A 17237-nucleotide genomic window follows, 5' to 3' on the forward strand; every position below is an offset into this window, starting at 1 on the left:
AACACTTCATTGAGGAACAGAAGATAAAACTTCTGTTTCACTAGATGACTGCCTAAATACCGGCGAAGTCAGCCTGGCGGAACATGCTCTTCAGTCGGGTGATCACGCAGTGAAATTTTCGAAAACTGAAGTTTTATGTACTACGACGAACTATTATCCACGGCTATATAGAGAAGCCATTGAAATTTATGAACATGGGGATAATTTTAACAGAAAATAAGAAGCTATGAAACTCAGCGATATATGGGCAGTGGCACTACAGAGTCGATGAGAAGTTTTTATCTTTGACGTACTATGATCGATAGTTATATTTTATCCTTGACAAGGTTTATCTCTGCTATCACGTGAAATCCAGACCACGCCCACTTTCCACGGTATTTAGTCCGTACTTTGACGTCCGACTCGTCAGTCAGCAAGACTCGGCTCAACCAGGAGCACATCCGAAGATATACAACGTAGTTTTGGACGAAACGTCAGGGATAGAAGAGTTCCATGGACCACGGTCATACAACCCGGAAGAATTCTCGGCAGCTGTAATCATAACAACAACTACCGACGAAAAGGAAACTGAAAGAGCAACATAACTCGAACCAGGGCCAACAGTATTCTAGGGACCAACAGCAAAGCAATAGCTGGACATACAACGGTCAAGGTCGATGGAATGTCGGACGAAGCGAATATGTAGAATTGAGGCCTCCTAACCCATCGCAGGGGTAACGCAGAGAAAATTCAAACAGGAATTGACACACAGCCGCTACGGACTTAGCTCAAAACAATGCCGCAGAAACTATCGGAACGAGCGATGTTAATCTGTTAGAGTACGAAGATACAAGAGAACTGCTACGGGAAGAGATGGAGATCATGACACAACCGGATTTACACCCCATCGCCGGCCGCGGTGGTCTAGTGGTTCTAGGCGCTCAGTCCGGAACCGCGCGACTGCTACGGTCGCAGGTTCGAATCCTGCCTCGGGCATGGATGTGTGTGATGTCCTTAGGTTAGTTAGGTTTAAGTAGTTCTAAGTTCTAAGGGACTGATGACCACAGATGTTAAGTCCCATAGTGCTCAGAGCCATTTTTACACCCCATCATTCACATCACAGTTGGCAAGGTCAATCCAACCGGGATTGTGGACAGTGGAAGCCAAGTGACAGCGATATCGGATTCGGCATACAAGAAATGCACTGCGAGTCATTCTTGGTCGGCACTCACGCTGAAGAAAACCAAAATCACCGGCGTTCTCAGAGGGAAGCATACAGAAGTGCAGTTACACACCAGGTTGACGTTCAGCTGCCAAGGGCATACCTTAGAAGCGAACTTTCAGGTCGTCCCTTCTTTGGCAATTGAGAAAATATTTGGCATGGGTTTTCTAAATCAACAACAGGTCGTATTGGACGTAGGGCGAGGAGAACTGACTTTACATAAAGACGGCCCCATGAAGATTTCCTTTGCCGACCACGCAATACGTGCGCAAATCCCTGCCTAATGCCCCAGTCTAAACTACGCAGAAAAAAGAAGGGAAGAAAAAATCAATCGTGGCACCATGAGTGTAGCCGCAACACTCATGATGTTGAGCAAATTCGACATGAGGTGCGCGATGATATTGATCACATGCTAGGGAATTTAGTAAACATCCCGACGTAGGAAAAGGAAGAGGTAGAGAGAGTATTAAAGGAAAACGCAGATGTCTTTCTACCGAAATTCGGAGCAATCCGAAATTTCATGTACACTTTTCGGGTGCGGGAACACACTAAATTCTTCGTGCCTCCCTACCAAATGCCACACGCTAACAGACAGGTTTTTCTTGAGATCAAAAGGATGTTTGGCGAAGACATCATTGAACCAACAAGCTCCACGTACAACAACCCATTCACAGTGGTAGAGGAGGCTGACGGCTCGATCCGTTTGGTGCTGGATTCGCGCCAAATCAATACAATCATTAAGCCAGAGGCAGATCGTCCGGAAAAGCTGGAGGAACTCCTGCAAAATTTCCATGGTGTTAAGGGTTTTTCATCTCTTGACTTGCGGTCCAGTTTCTGGCAAATTATGCTCCACCCAGAATGCAGGAAATACACGGCGTTACTTGCATTCGGGAAATGCTATCGATTTAAACTTATACCATTCGAACTAAACGTGTCTTCGTATGCCTTCATCAGAGGACCCGATATCATCTTAAAGGATTCCATTAAGCAAAGGATCACCACCTACGTGGACGACCTCTTGATAGTGGAACCGACGTGAAGAGGACACAATGCGATCCTCAGAGAAATCCTACAGACCTTCAAACAAAGTGGCGTAACTGCCAACATCACGAAGTCATGCATAGAAACCTCACGAGTAAAATTTCTCGGACATATCATTACCGCGGAAGGAATTACACCAGACCCGAACAAAATAGAGGCAATTACGAAATCTGCTACACCAACAATCAAGAAACAACGACGTGGCTTCCTTGGCATCGCAAATCTATAAGTAATTCATCCATGAGAAGAAATTAGAGACACCGCGGCTATGTCAGCTCACAGGATAAAAGACGCTTTGGGAACGGGACGATGTGGCGGAAGATGAATTCCAAGGCCTCAAGACCGCGCAGATGAATGCGCCAATTCTGGAGGACTTTTGCATGGCGTCAGACAACTCCTACTCTGGGACTGCTGTAGTGATTTTCCAACGATGTCAGTGAGGGGGAAAAATGGTGCACAAAACCATTGCTTTTGGAAGCCGAGTCCTCAGCAAGCGTGAAAGAAATTATTCAGTTACTGAATCAGAAGCTTTGGCGGTTGTTTTTGGCTTCGAGAAATTTTGTTTTTTCTTGTATGGGAGAAAAACAACAGTATACACCGACCACAAAGCCTTGGAATTCCTATTAACAGCGAGACTCCGAAACAAACGTCTAATGAGATGGGCACTTTTGCTCCAGGAGTATGACTTTTGGATCACGCACATACTAGGTAAGGAGAACATCATTGCGGATGCACTGTCACGTTCACCTGTGGGGCTAGAAACAAGTGAGGCTAACTCACTGGAAGACGAACACTACAGCTTGTCCTATATGAAGAAGGTTGCATTTGAGAATTATGTAACCTCAAGGACATCAGCAAGGAGCAGGACAAGAAACGAGGTCTATATGCTTTAAAACAGAGGGTGAAAAACAAGAGGGAATCAAAACTGAGGCAGTTTTAATTGGTACGAAAGGGCATTCTGTTCATTCGAAGTGAGGATGAAGAAGCGCCCTGGCGCGTTTGCATTCCAGATAAACTGGTTAACAAAACTATCTGGCAAACGCACCTGAGTTACGCACATTTTGGTTCCAGGAAGTGCTACTTAAAATTACGCACACTGTGCTGTTTCATGAATATGAACAGAAGAATCCGGAAGGTTTTGGCTGTCTGCAAAGCGCGTCAGAAGTCAAAGCACGTCACTGGGGCAACGCAAGCATCTCTGTATACCACCATCCCATCAAAGTTGAAGCACCTTACGTCATCAGATTTAATGGGCCCACTAGTGCGAACAAACAGAGGATACTGCTACATCACTGTGGTAGTAGAGCTGACATCCAAGTATGTCACTTTAACCCCGCTCAAGAAAGTAACTGCGCAGTCAGTATGTAGAGCACTCTGCAAGGATTTCCTCACGCAAGTCGGCCATGTCGACAGGATCATCTCCGACAATGGACCTCAGTTCCGGTCAGAGAAGTGGAAAGAGACGTCGCGGAAACACAGAATCAAACCCATGTTCGCTTCCATACGAGATCCACAATCGTTACCAGCAGAGAGAGTGATGAAAAGCTTGGGAAACCTCTACCGTATCTACTGTGCGAAACGACACGCCATCTGGGATATTTTATTACGTGACTTCCAGGACGTGATGAACGAGTTGCCACACAGTGTCACCAAAATAGCACCAATATCAGTTCTCAAGAACAGGCAACCCACAGATCTCATCCGTGAAGTTGTAAATTTTCCCCCGTGAACTCGAGAACAACACCAACAAGTTGTTGACCTTGTACTCAGGAAATTGCGTGAGGCAGGAGAGAAACGGAAAGAGAGCTGGGATAGAAAAGCACGCGCGAGAGTACCGAATCGGCCAAAAAGTGCTCGTTAGAAGTTTGCGTCTATCCAGCAAACAGAAACAGCTGTGCCGCAAATTCTATCCCATCTATTATGGACCTGTCCGTGCCTGGAGAATCGCTCAGTGGAACTCTCTGGAGCTAGAGACCTTGAAATCAAGGAAATATCTTGGCATCCACCATGTCTGTCATGTCAAGCCATTCGTAGAATAAGTGTACATAATAGATCTACAGCTCAGAGAAGGTGCAATATGTAAAAAGTCTCCATGGGTGAACTAATTTAATGTTGATATTGTGTTGCTTAGCATAACTTTCCATTTGTTATATTTCGGTGTTATTTTGTTTGGTTGTCATTTCCAGAAGTTTTCAGCATGAGTTCTTGTTGAACGTGGTCAGATGAGCTGCGTATTTGTGAATCTTCACGCCAACATTCACTGGCAGGTGGCAGATTGAATTAAAATTCCGTTGCAAGTTATATGTCATCAACAACTGTCACTTTTGTGGCATACCAAACCAGGTATGTTGCAATACTGAATACCCCAAACGACTGAGTACTGCTATTATTTCTTTGGACCTCACAGTTGTCCGATTTCCGCTCCCTGGAGAGCAAGGAGATCTGTCGTGACTTGACCGCAACTGAGCACCCTACTCTGTCATAGCATTCTCGTAGAAGAGCCTTCGCAAGTATCACCATGGCCAAAAAAAATTGTTTTTGTTTACTTTCCGTGGTTTCTTGTACACTGCCCAAGGGATGTATGTATGTCACTTTATGTTTTTCATGGTGTCAAGAGGGTAAATCGTTCCACAGAGCTCTGCGTCCCGATTTTCGAATGAGTTTCCTATGTTGTTAGCAGTCCACTCTTTGGGCGCGTGTTGACGCTAAGATTCAGTGTGTTGTGAGCATGTGCGTCTCGATCTTCGGATGTGTTTCGTATGGTATTAGCGGTCCATGCTTTGGGCGCGTGTCGACGCTAAGACTCGGTGTGTTATGAGCCATCGCCTGTTGTGCAGTGTAGCCTGTCTCGTGATGGAATTTTGTCAGCGCCATGTGAGCGCCGTCGGCGAAATATTGTGTATGGGAAATTAGCACAGACAAGTGCAAGTCACAGTAGAGTGGCGAACCCCAGACCCAGAAATAGGAAGCAGAAAAGAAATGATGGACCATAGATGAGACTATATATATATATATATATATATATATATATATATATATATATATATATACTCCTGGAAATGGAAAAATGAACACATTGACACCGGTGTGTCAGACCCACCATACTTGCTCCGGACACTGCGAGAGGGCTGTACAAGCGATGATCACACGCACGGCACAGCGGACACACCAGGAACCGCGGTGTTGGCCGTCGAATGGCGCTAGCTGCGCAGCATTTGTGCACCGCCGCCGTTAGTGTCAGCCAGTTTGCCGTGGCATACGGAGCTCCATCGCAGTCTTTAACACTGGTAGCATGCCGCGACAGCGTGGACGTGAACCGTATGTGCAGTTGACGGACTTTGAGCGAGGGCGTATAGTGGGCATGCGGGAGGCCGGGTGGACGTACCGCCGAATTGCTCAACACGTGGGGCGTGAGGTCTCCACAGTACATCGATGTTGTCACCAGTGGTCGGCGGAAGGTGCACGTGCCCGTCGACCTGGGACCGGACCGCAGCGACGCACGGATGCACTCCAAGACCGTAGGATCCTACGCAGTGCCGTAGGGGACCGCACCGCCACTTCCCAGCAAATTAGGGACACTGTTGCTTCTGGGGTATCGGCGAGGACCATTCGCAACCGTCTCCATGAAGCTGGGCTACGGTTCCGCACACCGTTAGGCCGTCTTCCGCTCACGCCCCAACATCGTGCAGCCCGCCTCCAGTGGTGTCGCGACAGGCGTGAATGGAGGGACGAATGGAGACGTGTCGTCTTCAGCGATGAGAGTCGCTTCTGCCTTGGTGCCAATGATGGTCGTATGCGTGTTTGGCGCCGTGCAGGTGAGCGCCACAATCAGGACTGCATACGACCGAGGCACACAGGGCCAACACCCGGCATCATGGTGTGGGGAGCGATCTCCTACACTGGCCGTACACCACTAGTGATCGTCGAGGGGACACTGAATAGTGCACGGTACATCCAAACCGTCATCGAACCCATCGTTCTACCATTCCTAGACCGGCAAGGGAACTTGCTGTTCCAACAGGACAATGCACGTCCGCATGTATCCCGTGCCACCCAACGTGCTCTAGAAGGTGTAAGTCAACTACCCTGGCCAGCAAGATCTCCGGATCTGTCCCCCATTGAGCATGTTTGGGACTGGATGAAGCGTCGTCTCACGCGGTCTGCACGTCCAGCACGAACGCTGGTCCAACTGAGGCGCCAGGTGGAAATGGCATGGCAAGCCGTTCCACAAGACTACATCCAGCATCTCTACGATCGTCTCCATGGGAGAACAGCAGCCTGCATTGCTGCGAAAGGTGGATATACACTGTACTAGTGCCGACATTGTGCATGCTCTGTTGCCTGTGTCTATGTGCCTGTGGTTCTGTCAGTGTGATCATGTGATGTATCTGACCCCAGGAATGTGTCAATAAAGTTTCCCCTTCCTGGGACAATGAATTCACGGTGTTCTTATTTCAATTTCCAGGATATATATATATATATATATATATATATATATATATATATATATATATATATATTAGTGCAGTATGCTTGCTTTTCATTTCATCAGCAGCGATCATGACAGAGGAGATGGGAGGCATCCTTGTACTATGTAAATTTACGTGTACATAATCATAAATGCCACCACAAAGATATCAGACAAATCACCAGCACCTAAGTGAGTAGACACACTTCCTGACCACTTCAGCGTCAGCAGACACCACTGCCGAACATCGAAAAATAAAAGAGGAGTATACTAGGAATGAAATGCATGAAATTTCGCTTTGATAGTATTAGCAAAGGCACAGGGTAGTACAGTAAGTTAGTGTTTAGTATTGGGAGAAGTCTGCACGTTTGGTTGAGATATAGAGGTAGCGCCAGGGTAAAATTAGGGTCCATGACAGGAGTAGAACTAACAAAAAAATAACAAAAAGTATGTGCACGGCCAAACAAAGACACCTCACACACACACACACACACACACACACACACACACACACACACACACACGTATATATATATATATATATATATATATATATATATATATATATATATATATATTTACTCATTATTTTCTTTTCTGTAAATTGATTGTGTCGATGTAATGACATTTGTGAGAGAATAAGGCACTTGGCCACACTTGAGGATTGTGTGGACTCTGGAACCAATACGGCAGACTGGACCTCATGGCCCACGCCAGCCAGCTAAAGGCGAGTGCAGCGGGCAGCTGTAATGAGTCATGTATAGCAACCCAGGTGTGGGGGACTGCCTGCAATGACAGAACCGGCCACTGCCAGCTGATGCACGTACGTCACGCAGCCCTGTCATCTACCAGCGGAGGTGGCACGTCTCTAACGTGATAAATACTACTGACAGCAATGTTTATATGTACTCTTGCTGATCTGCTGTTTGATGTGCGTGAATAACTCCCTGGAATCAATGAGTTCAAGCTAGGATGTGTTTTAGCCAAGGGCAATCCTCAATAGCAAAGTTAACTTTTTTCACACATATATCGATTATGAGGATGAGATTCTCCTACTATTTTCAATGATTTCCTCTGGTTCATGTCACACTAAACAATATCGAAGTGGGACACTACCCATGCAGAAATCAACAACAGGTAGAGGGCAGTGAGAGAGGACAAGTTACTCTTTCACCTCTTTTTTACATATGGAAAATTATTAAAGATTTCATTACAACCTGACACACCTTGTGCGAGACTCTAGAAAGTTAACAGTCTGACAAAAGTTGATGGAGCATGGTAGGGTGCTAAAAGCATGAGGTATTTTTATGAAACTTAGCTCATAGAAACAGCATGTTGGGAGTTGAAAGCAACTGGCGGCGAGCCCATCCCTTAGTAAATCTTGCTGGACAGGCCCACAGCCGTACAGGGCCAACAGGGCAGCCCCTCGTCGAGACAGGACTCCAGCAGAACACTGCCAAGCTACCTGCCGTGGCGCCAGTGGAAGCCTGGGCTCGGGTGACAGTCTAAAGGGATGTATCTACACAGTGTAGTCACAAACAGAGCACTGTGTGCAGAGCTATGGATAATAAAAATTCACAAGTTTTCCCCCGGCTGCCTCTGTTGTATAAGAAAACTCTGGCATCTGAGAAACATTTGGAGATTATCCCTTCTCCCTCCGCAAAACTAAAAAAAAACAGTAATTGGCAGTTTCCCTTTTTTCAGAGACACAGGTTTCTTAACTCTTGCCCTGGTTCGACATGAGTTTGTGCTGTCATGTGGGAGGGGAGGTTTAGCGCCTCTAGAGCCCTGCGATTGGCTCAAGCCAGGATGAAGGCGGCATCGTTTGTGCACGTTGCAGGAAAATAAAATATTTTCTGGCATGGTGCGAGGCACTTGGGTGTGGGACTTTGATCTGGTAACCACTTCTGGTCGAAGCTCTGGCATGTGTGGTTGGTACTTGGGACCTGCCCTGAGACTTAATTCCCTTACGAGTAGTTAAGACTGGGATGCCTGTGGTGAAGTTCTTACTGTACCGACAGTGTGACTTCATACGTCTCGGACTACTCTCTTGCCGAGGGCACACTTATTCGTTTCTGACGTTTGGTATCCTTGTGTGCTCTGTTGTATAAGTGAGCTAAATTGGTCCTTGGTACGACCAGTGAACGGCTGTGTCACACACTGATATCTACTGTGATTTCAGGTCTCTGGTAGAGAGTAAATTGCGGTCTGTCTGCCTTATCGCTAGACCGTGAGAGTTTTGCAATTCTTTCGTGGCCGTGATCGATTCACAGGTGCCGCCTCCAAGTCTCACTTCCACTGCACACATCTCGCCAGTTGCAAGTCGGAGTAAACAGGATAACGTATTGCCAGTCCGGTATTGTCAGGGCGTACAGATTACAATTTCCACCTGCTCTCAGCTGCACCTTTGTAGAGAAACGTCAATAGATTTGATAAATCAAAGTCTGCTCAGCGTCAGATCAATTCAGCTTGCGTTATCCACATTTTTAAGGCCAGAGTGCTTGACTCACTGTTCACCTAGTTAAATTTGGTCTGCCACCCAGGATCCAACCAGTGGAGTAGTAAATAACCTCTTTAGGGTATTCAATCGATAACTTGTTTAGTATAATTTATGACTTGTTATGAAAAAATAAATGTTGTTAGTACACTAACATTTGCCTACATTCTCAATCATTTAAATAGTCCAACCAGGGTTACCTTCCGAACTTTCATCTGGGTAACCTGTCTGAAGTTGTCCCAGAGCAAATTTCATTGACGGGCATCCAGCCCTGCTTCCGGTAGTCGCCCTTTTCTCAAATGAAGCACATGGAATTTAATCTTGTTGTCCAAGATTCATTTATAAAAAACAAGTGTGGCGTGGTATTTATGTACTTCATGTGACACACCTTAGTCATTTGCTTTCATTTCTACATCTACATCTCTTCTCTGCAAACCACCATGATGTGCATGGCATTTAGTAGGGTTTCTTCCTGTTCCATTCACGTATGGAGCGTGGAAAGAATGATTGTTTGAATGTCTCTGTGCGTACAATAATTATTCTAAACTTTTCCTCACAATCCCTACATGAGCGATACGTAAAGGGTTGTAGTGTGTTCCTATAGTCATCATTTAAAGCCAGTACTTGAAACTTTGTTAGTAGACTTTCTCGAGATAGTATACGTCCATCTTCAAGAGTCTTCCAGTTCAGTTCCTTCAGTATCTCTGTGACACTCACCCACTGATGAAACAAAATTATGGCAACTTGTGCTGCTCTTCTCCATATATGTTCAATATCCCCTGTTAGTCCTATCTGGTACAGGTCCCACATGAGCAATATTCTAGAACCGTTCGCACAAGCGATTTGTAAACAATCTCCTTTGTAGATTGATTGCCCTTCTTCAGTATTCTACTAATAAACCGAAAACTACCACCTGTTTTACCAACGACTATGTGATAATTGCATTTCAAACCCTACAAAATGTTACATCCAGTTACTTGTATGAGTTGGCCGATTCCAACAGTGACTCATTGATATTATAGTCATTTTTCTGTTTTGTGAAGTGGAAAATTTTTCATTTCTGAACATTTAAAGCAAGTTTCCCACCTCTGCACCACTTTGAAATATTATCAAGAGCTGATTGAATATTTATGCAGTTTCTTTCCGACAGTACTTCATTACAGATAACTGCATCATCTGCAAAAAGCCCCATTTTGCTATTAATACTGTCTGCAAGACCATTAATATACAACATGAACAGCAAGGGTCCCAGCTCACTTTCCTGGTACACTGGAAGTTATTTCTACACCTGACGATGGCTCTCCATGCAAGATAACATGTTGCGACCTCCCTACCAAAGAGTGCTCAATCCAGTCACAAATTTCTCTTGATACCCCATATGATCGTACTTTTGACAATAAGCGTAGGTGTGGGACTGAGTGAAATGCTTTTCGGAAATCAAGAAATACTGCATCTACCTGATTACCTTGATGCAAAGCTTTCAGTATATCATGTGAGAGAAGTGCGAGTTGGGTTTCACTTGGTCGATGTTTTCTAAATCCATATTGGCTGGCAATGAGGAGGTATTCTGTTAAAGGTACTTCATTATGTTTGATGTCAGAATATATTGTAAAATTCTACAACAAACCCATGTTAAGGCTAATGGACGGCAGTTTTGCGGATCACTTCTACTACCCTCCTTCCAGACGGGTGTGACCTGTGCCTTTTTCTAAGAACTGGGCACAGTTTTTTTGTTGTTTGAGCGATCTACGATGGATTACAGTTAGAAGAGGGACTAACTCAGCCACAAATTCAGTGTAGAGTCTGACAGGGATTCCATAGGGCCCTGGAGCTCTGTGCAGTTTTAACGATTTTACTGTTTCTCAACACCACTGACATTAATACTTATTGCACTCATCTTTTCAGTGTATTAGGATTAAATTGGAGCAATTCTCCTGGGTTTGCCTTTGTGAAGAAACATTTAAAAATGGAGTTAAGCATTTCAGCTTTTGCTTTGTTACCCTCAGTTTCAGTTCCTGTCTCATTCACTATGGAGTGGACACTAACTGTGTTGCCACTAACAACTTAAATACGACCAGAATTTCTTTGGGTTCTGAGAAAGATCACTTATAATACTCTGCTACGGTAGACACTGAAGGCATCACTCATCGCTCTCTTGACAGCCAAACGCGTTCCATTCGCCATCTCTCTACCAATAGCTCTACGTTGTTTTACACCTATAATGCACTCTGTTTCATTAGAAGTTTCTTTACAGTGACTGGATACCATGTAGGTTCCCTCCCATTATGAACTGTTCCACTGGATACATATCTATCCACTGCGTGATCAACTATTCTTTTAAACTTGTGCCAGAGTGCCCCTACATGCTCCTGCCCTTGCTGAAAGTTCCAAATTCCTCATTTAGACATGACACTACTGATTTTTTTTTCTACTTTACTGAACATATATATCTTTCTGCTTGTTTTATTTGTCCTTTGTACTTTGGTAATCATTGTTCCCACAACCGCGTCGTAGTCACTGATGCTAATTTCGATGCGCACATCCTCAAAGAGGTCAAGTCTATTTGTTGCCGTTAGATCCAGTTTTTAGTAATTACTTTTTTCCCTCTTCGTGACACAATCTTGAATATCTTGACTGTTATAAAATATGAACGCAGAGTTTCATAAATCACGGAATTATTCCTTATTTTGTGGAGGCAGAAGACCTGATTGCCATGGACGCTTGAACGTACACCACTCGATCGCCTAGGCGCTCAGCAGTTTCATTCACAGGGAGATCATCAGAACTATTAACCACGGATTTTGTTGAGTCTTGTGTTGTGGAGGGACTGTCCCGAGTACTTGGCTAGTGATTTTTCATGCGACAGCCTCTAGTTTCCGATAAAATCGATCCAAATTTTTAAGTGTGGTTCGTATACCCGTAACGTTAGTCAGGTTTTGACCAAGTTAGCGTAGTGTGGCAGCTGAAGCTCACGGCCACAACGCAGGCGATACTGGTTCAAATCCCGTCTATATACTTCCCTTTTTGCAAATTTCGTAGTGCAGATAATCATTCAATAGTAAATGTCACTCTAAATTATTAAAAACGTCATTTTCACCGTAGTTATTTCATTAATAAATCAGTCATTAAGCATACTTTCTTCAAATGTACACTCCTGGAAATTGAAATAAGAACACCGTGAATTCATTGTCCCAGGAAGGGGAAACTTTATTGACACATTCCTGGGGTCAGATACATCACATGATCACACTGACAGAACCACAGGCACATAGACACAGGCAACAGAGCATGCACAATGTCGGCACTAGTACAGTGTATATCCACCTTTCGCAGCAATGCAGGCTGCTATTCTCCCATGGAGACGATCGTAGGGATGCTGGATGTAGTCCTGTGGAACGGCTTGCCATGCCATTTCCACCTGGCGCCTCAGTTGGACCAGCGTTCGTGCTGGACGTGCAGACCGCGTGAGACGACGCTTCATCCAGTCCCAAACATGCTCAATGGGGGACAGATCCGGAGATCTTGCTGGCCAGGGTAGTTGACTTACACCTTCTAGAGCACGTTGGGTGGCACGGGATACATGCGGACGTGCATTGTCCTGTTGGAACAGCAAGTTCCCTTGCCGGTCTAGGAATGGTAGAACGATGGGTTCGATGACGGTTTGGATGTACCGTGCACTATTCAGTGTCCCCTCGACGATCACCAGTGGGGTACGGCCAGTGTAGGAGATCGCTCCCCACACCATGATGCCGGGTGTTGGCCCTGTGTGCCTCGGTCGTATGCAGTCCTGATTGTGGCGCTCACCTGCACGGCGCCAAACACGCATACGACCATCATTGACACCAAGGCAGAAGCGACTCTCATCGCTGAAGACGACACGTCTCCATTCGTCCCTCCATTCACGCCTGTCGCAACACCACTGGAGGCGGGCTGCACGATGTTGGGGCGTGAGCGGAAGACGGCCTAACGGTGTGCGGGACCGTAGCCCAGCTTCATGGAGACGGTTGCGAATGGTCCTCGCCGATACCCCAGGAGCAACAGTGTCCCTAATTTGCTGGGAAGTGGCGGTGCGGTCCCCTACGGCACTGCCTAGGATCCTACGGTCTTGGCGTGCATCCGTGCGTCGCTGCGGTCCGGTCCCAGGTCGACGGGCACGTGCACCTTCCGCCGACCACTGGCGACAACATCGATGTACTGTGGAGACCTCACGCCCCCACGTGTTGAGCAATTCGGCGGTACGTCCACCCGGCCTCCCGCATGCCCACTATACGCCCTCGCTCAAAGTCCGTCAACTGCACATACGGTTCACGTCCACGCTGTCGCGGCATGCTACCAGTGTTAAAGACTGCGATGGAGCTCCGTATGCCACGGCAAACTGGCTGACACTGACGGTGGCGGTGCACAAATGCTGCGCAGCTAGCGCCATTCGACGGCCAACACCGCGGTTCCTGGTGTGTCCGCTGTGCCGTGCGTGTGATCATTGCTTGTACAGCCCTCTCGCAGTGTCCGGAGCAAGTATGGTGGGTCTGACACACCGGTGTCAATGTGTTCTTTTTTCCATTTCCAGGAGTGTATATTCTGTTTCTTAGAGAACAGACTACAGAACCGTCTTACTCGCTGTTGCTTGTATCATTTGCTGTGCTGCTATACTGTAACAGAATTACAAATGGTATTTGTCATAGATACAACCGAAACATAAATTTGTAAAACAATAAGCTCACTGAATGAAAGCTACTGTCTTGCAGGCACGCGGATATTTCATAAGCAGAGTCCGGAAACACAGTTAGATTAAATTCAAAAAGACTGATCTTTCTTCGATCAACTGCAATGAGTAGCACTGTGGAAGCACGTGCACTAAATTGATGCAAAATTAAGGAATGTATTTTTATAAAATCTTCCTTCGAAGCGATTTCTCTATTAGTCCTCAGCAAATCGAGAGCACTAGTCCCCTAGAACTTCCTACTTAAACCTAACTAACCTAAGTACATCACTCAACACCCAGTTATCACGAGGCAGAGAAAATCCCTGACCCCGCCGGGAATTGAACCCGGGAACCCGGGCGCCCCTTGTTCCGCAGAGGATCTATTGTATATCGATTGGTACTGGCAGCCGGTTTTAGTGTATCAGTTACTTAATTGAGCCCAAAACTAGGGATTCGTACTTTTGTTTATATCTGGAATCTTTCCGCTCCTCCTAATTCTTGCTCCACCGTTGCGAACTCTTTGGAGCTGTCCAAAAATTTGGAGTTTTAACTATCAACCACAAACCGAGTGCACATTTGAAGGAAGGTGCTGCGGTGATTGATTTATTAATGAAATTAATGCGGAGGACATGATTAGCTTATTTAATAATTTTGTGTGACTTACAATATTTAATGATATTCTGTACGATCATGTTATAAAAGAAGAAGAAAAGGAAAAAAATAAAGAAGTACACACGCAAGATTCGAACACGTACTGCAGTGGCAGTGAGCTTTAGCTACTACGCTATACCCACGTGCTCGGAACAGCACTAACTAAGGATACGCCTAACATCGATTTTCATGGAAAACAGGGGCATGAAAAACGGCTAGCCAGGTACTCAAGGCAGGCCGCACTACAACGTAGTTGATGCATGAGGGAAACTTCACAAGCCAAGATCGCTGACAAAACATTTTATTGCATGGCCGGTTTTGACAGAGCTATGCTGGCATCGCCGCATCTTATGCTTCAAAAATTTTTTCCTGTTTTCCATCAAAATGGCTCTGAGCATTATGGGACTTAACTTCTGAGGTCATCAGTCCCCTAGAACTTAGAACTACTTAAACCTAACTAACCTAAGGACATCACACACATCCATGCCCGAGGCAGGATTAGAACCTGCGGTCGTGCGGTTCCAGACTGTGGCGCCTGGAGCCGCTCGGTCACCCCGGCCGGCTGTTGTCCATCATTGTATATTGCAACACTGATGGACAACATGCTGTAAAAAGTTTTAAAGCATGAGATCCTACAATGACAGCGTAGCTCTGTGGAAACAGGTCATCCAATAAAATGCATTCTGAGCGATAATGACTTTTGAAGTTTTGTTCAGGTATCATATATTACAGATTGCACTCAGACTGACCAAGTCAGGAATATACAGGGTGAATCACATAAAACTTGCACCGCAATATTATGGTAATGGATAGTGCTACTGAGGTGCAGGTTTCACCGAATAGATTGGTAGTCGCTGGCTCGTACTGTTGGCCAAAAAATACATCGTAATAATACAGAGGGGTCCATAAAAAGTTGACTATCTTTGATACTCAGTATTAATGGAACACAATGGCATACCGTTACAATTATTTTATGTGTTCAAAGCGACGCGCATTAGCAACCAAACAACGTCGATGCCACTGAACTGTTGACCGAATAACGGCTGACAGTATTGCCGGTGTGATAGCCGCACAGGGAGCCTCGGTGGTGTCTTGTAGCTCGTACAGTATAGCTGGCTTCTGTCGATAAACTTTTTCAAGGTCCGCCATAGGTAAGCTGTCAAGAGGTGTAATGTCTAGAGACGTGGGGTGTACTCGACAGCTCCTCTTCGACCTATCCATCATCCAGGTAGATTTTCATCCAAGTAGGCTCTGACATCTCTCTGGTAGTGAGACGGCGCGCCATTTCGTTGAAGGTAAAATCTTTCCTTTCCAAACAACTCTCGGATGGCATGTAAAATCGATGTTTGCAGCATATGAAGATACACCTCACCAGCTACGTGGGCCTATCAAACAGTGCGATGACAGACCGCACCACACATTTACACACGGCTGATCAACAGGTATGTCCACGTGAACGTGAGGATTTTCAGGAGACCAGTAAACGAAGTTGTGGCGGTCAGTTTGAACTGCGCCTCGTTAGACCAGATAACCATCCCTGCAAACCGTTCACCGTCGCGAAGCAAGCCGTCAAACCATTCACAGTACTTCATCCTTTGATCCGTGTCGTCCTCGTTCATAGCATGCAGTGATCTTTGAATGTACACTTTCCACTTTGCATCCTTCGTAATTCGTCGCATGCTTGATCGGCTTACTCCGCTTTCACGTGCACCCTGTTCCACAAATTTGTGAGTTGACCTAGTAAAATGTTACAACACAGCAGCGCTGGAAGCTGGACTTGCTCATGTTTTTGGTCGGTCAGACCTTTCCGTATGCATGTCCTGAACAGTACCGTCGCTTCAAATTTATTCCGAATACGATAAATTGTTGCACGTGTTGGTGGCTGAGTCCCGTACACATTGCGCCATTGTCGCTGAACGCCCGTCTTGTTTTCGTACTTCCATTACCACTCCAATGCGGCCTTGCATTGCGCAAACAACAGTATTAGTCCTTTCACTGCTGCACATCATCTCATTGAAAACGCGCGCCAAGATCTGCTGAAAAAAAGCAATGAACTACGCTACCCCGCAAAACTGCAACGGTATGTCTTTTGTTCCAAAGATATTAGCTATCAAAAAGTGTCTACATTTTCCTGGACGCCTCTACTTCGAAATTGTGTTTTTTGTGCCAACATTCACTTTTTTAAATGCAACAATGCGTACTGAGATTAACAAACTAAAAGTAGGGTACATTAGGATGCCAGTGGTGTTTGTTGCAGGATTCTAGTGCGAGTCGTCTACGAATAACTTATTTTGAAAAGTTTCCACGCCGACACTTGTTTGTGCCATTCAGTCGGTGTAGTTGCTAGGTACGATGTTGTTATGTTTGCTTACTGTTTGCGTGTGTGTTCCTTGAGTGCACTGCGACTTGTTAATCAGGTAGCGTGTGACAGTCCAAGCAGCAGGTTGAGAGTGGACGCTGGGATTCACCAGTTCAGAAAAAGCCGCCATCCTCATGGCGTATGGAGTGTGTAAGAAGAACCCAGTTCGTTCTTGTTCAGTCAAGCAGTAGGTCATAAGAGGACAGTGGGATTTACCAATGCAGAAAAATCCGACATGCTCAAGTTGTATGGAGTATGTGGGAAGAATGCAGTTCGTTCTTGTTCTGTGTATGCAGCAAGATATCCCAGTATACCTGT

The sequence above is a fragment of the Schistocerca cancellata genome, chromosome 2, assembly GCF_023864275.1.
Source record: "Schistocerca cancellata isolate TAMUIC-IGC-003103 chromosome 2, iqSchCanc2.1, whole genome shotgun sequence".
Classification (NCBI taxonomy): Eukaryota; Metazoa; Arthropoda; class Insecta; order Orthoptera; family Acrididae; genus Schistocerca; species Schistocerca cancellata.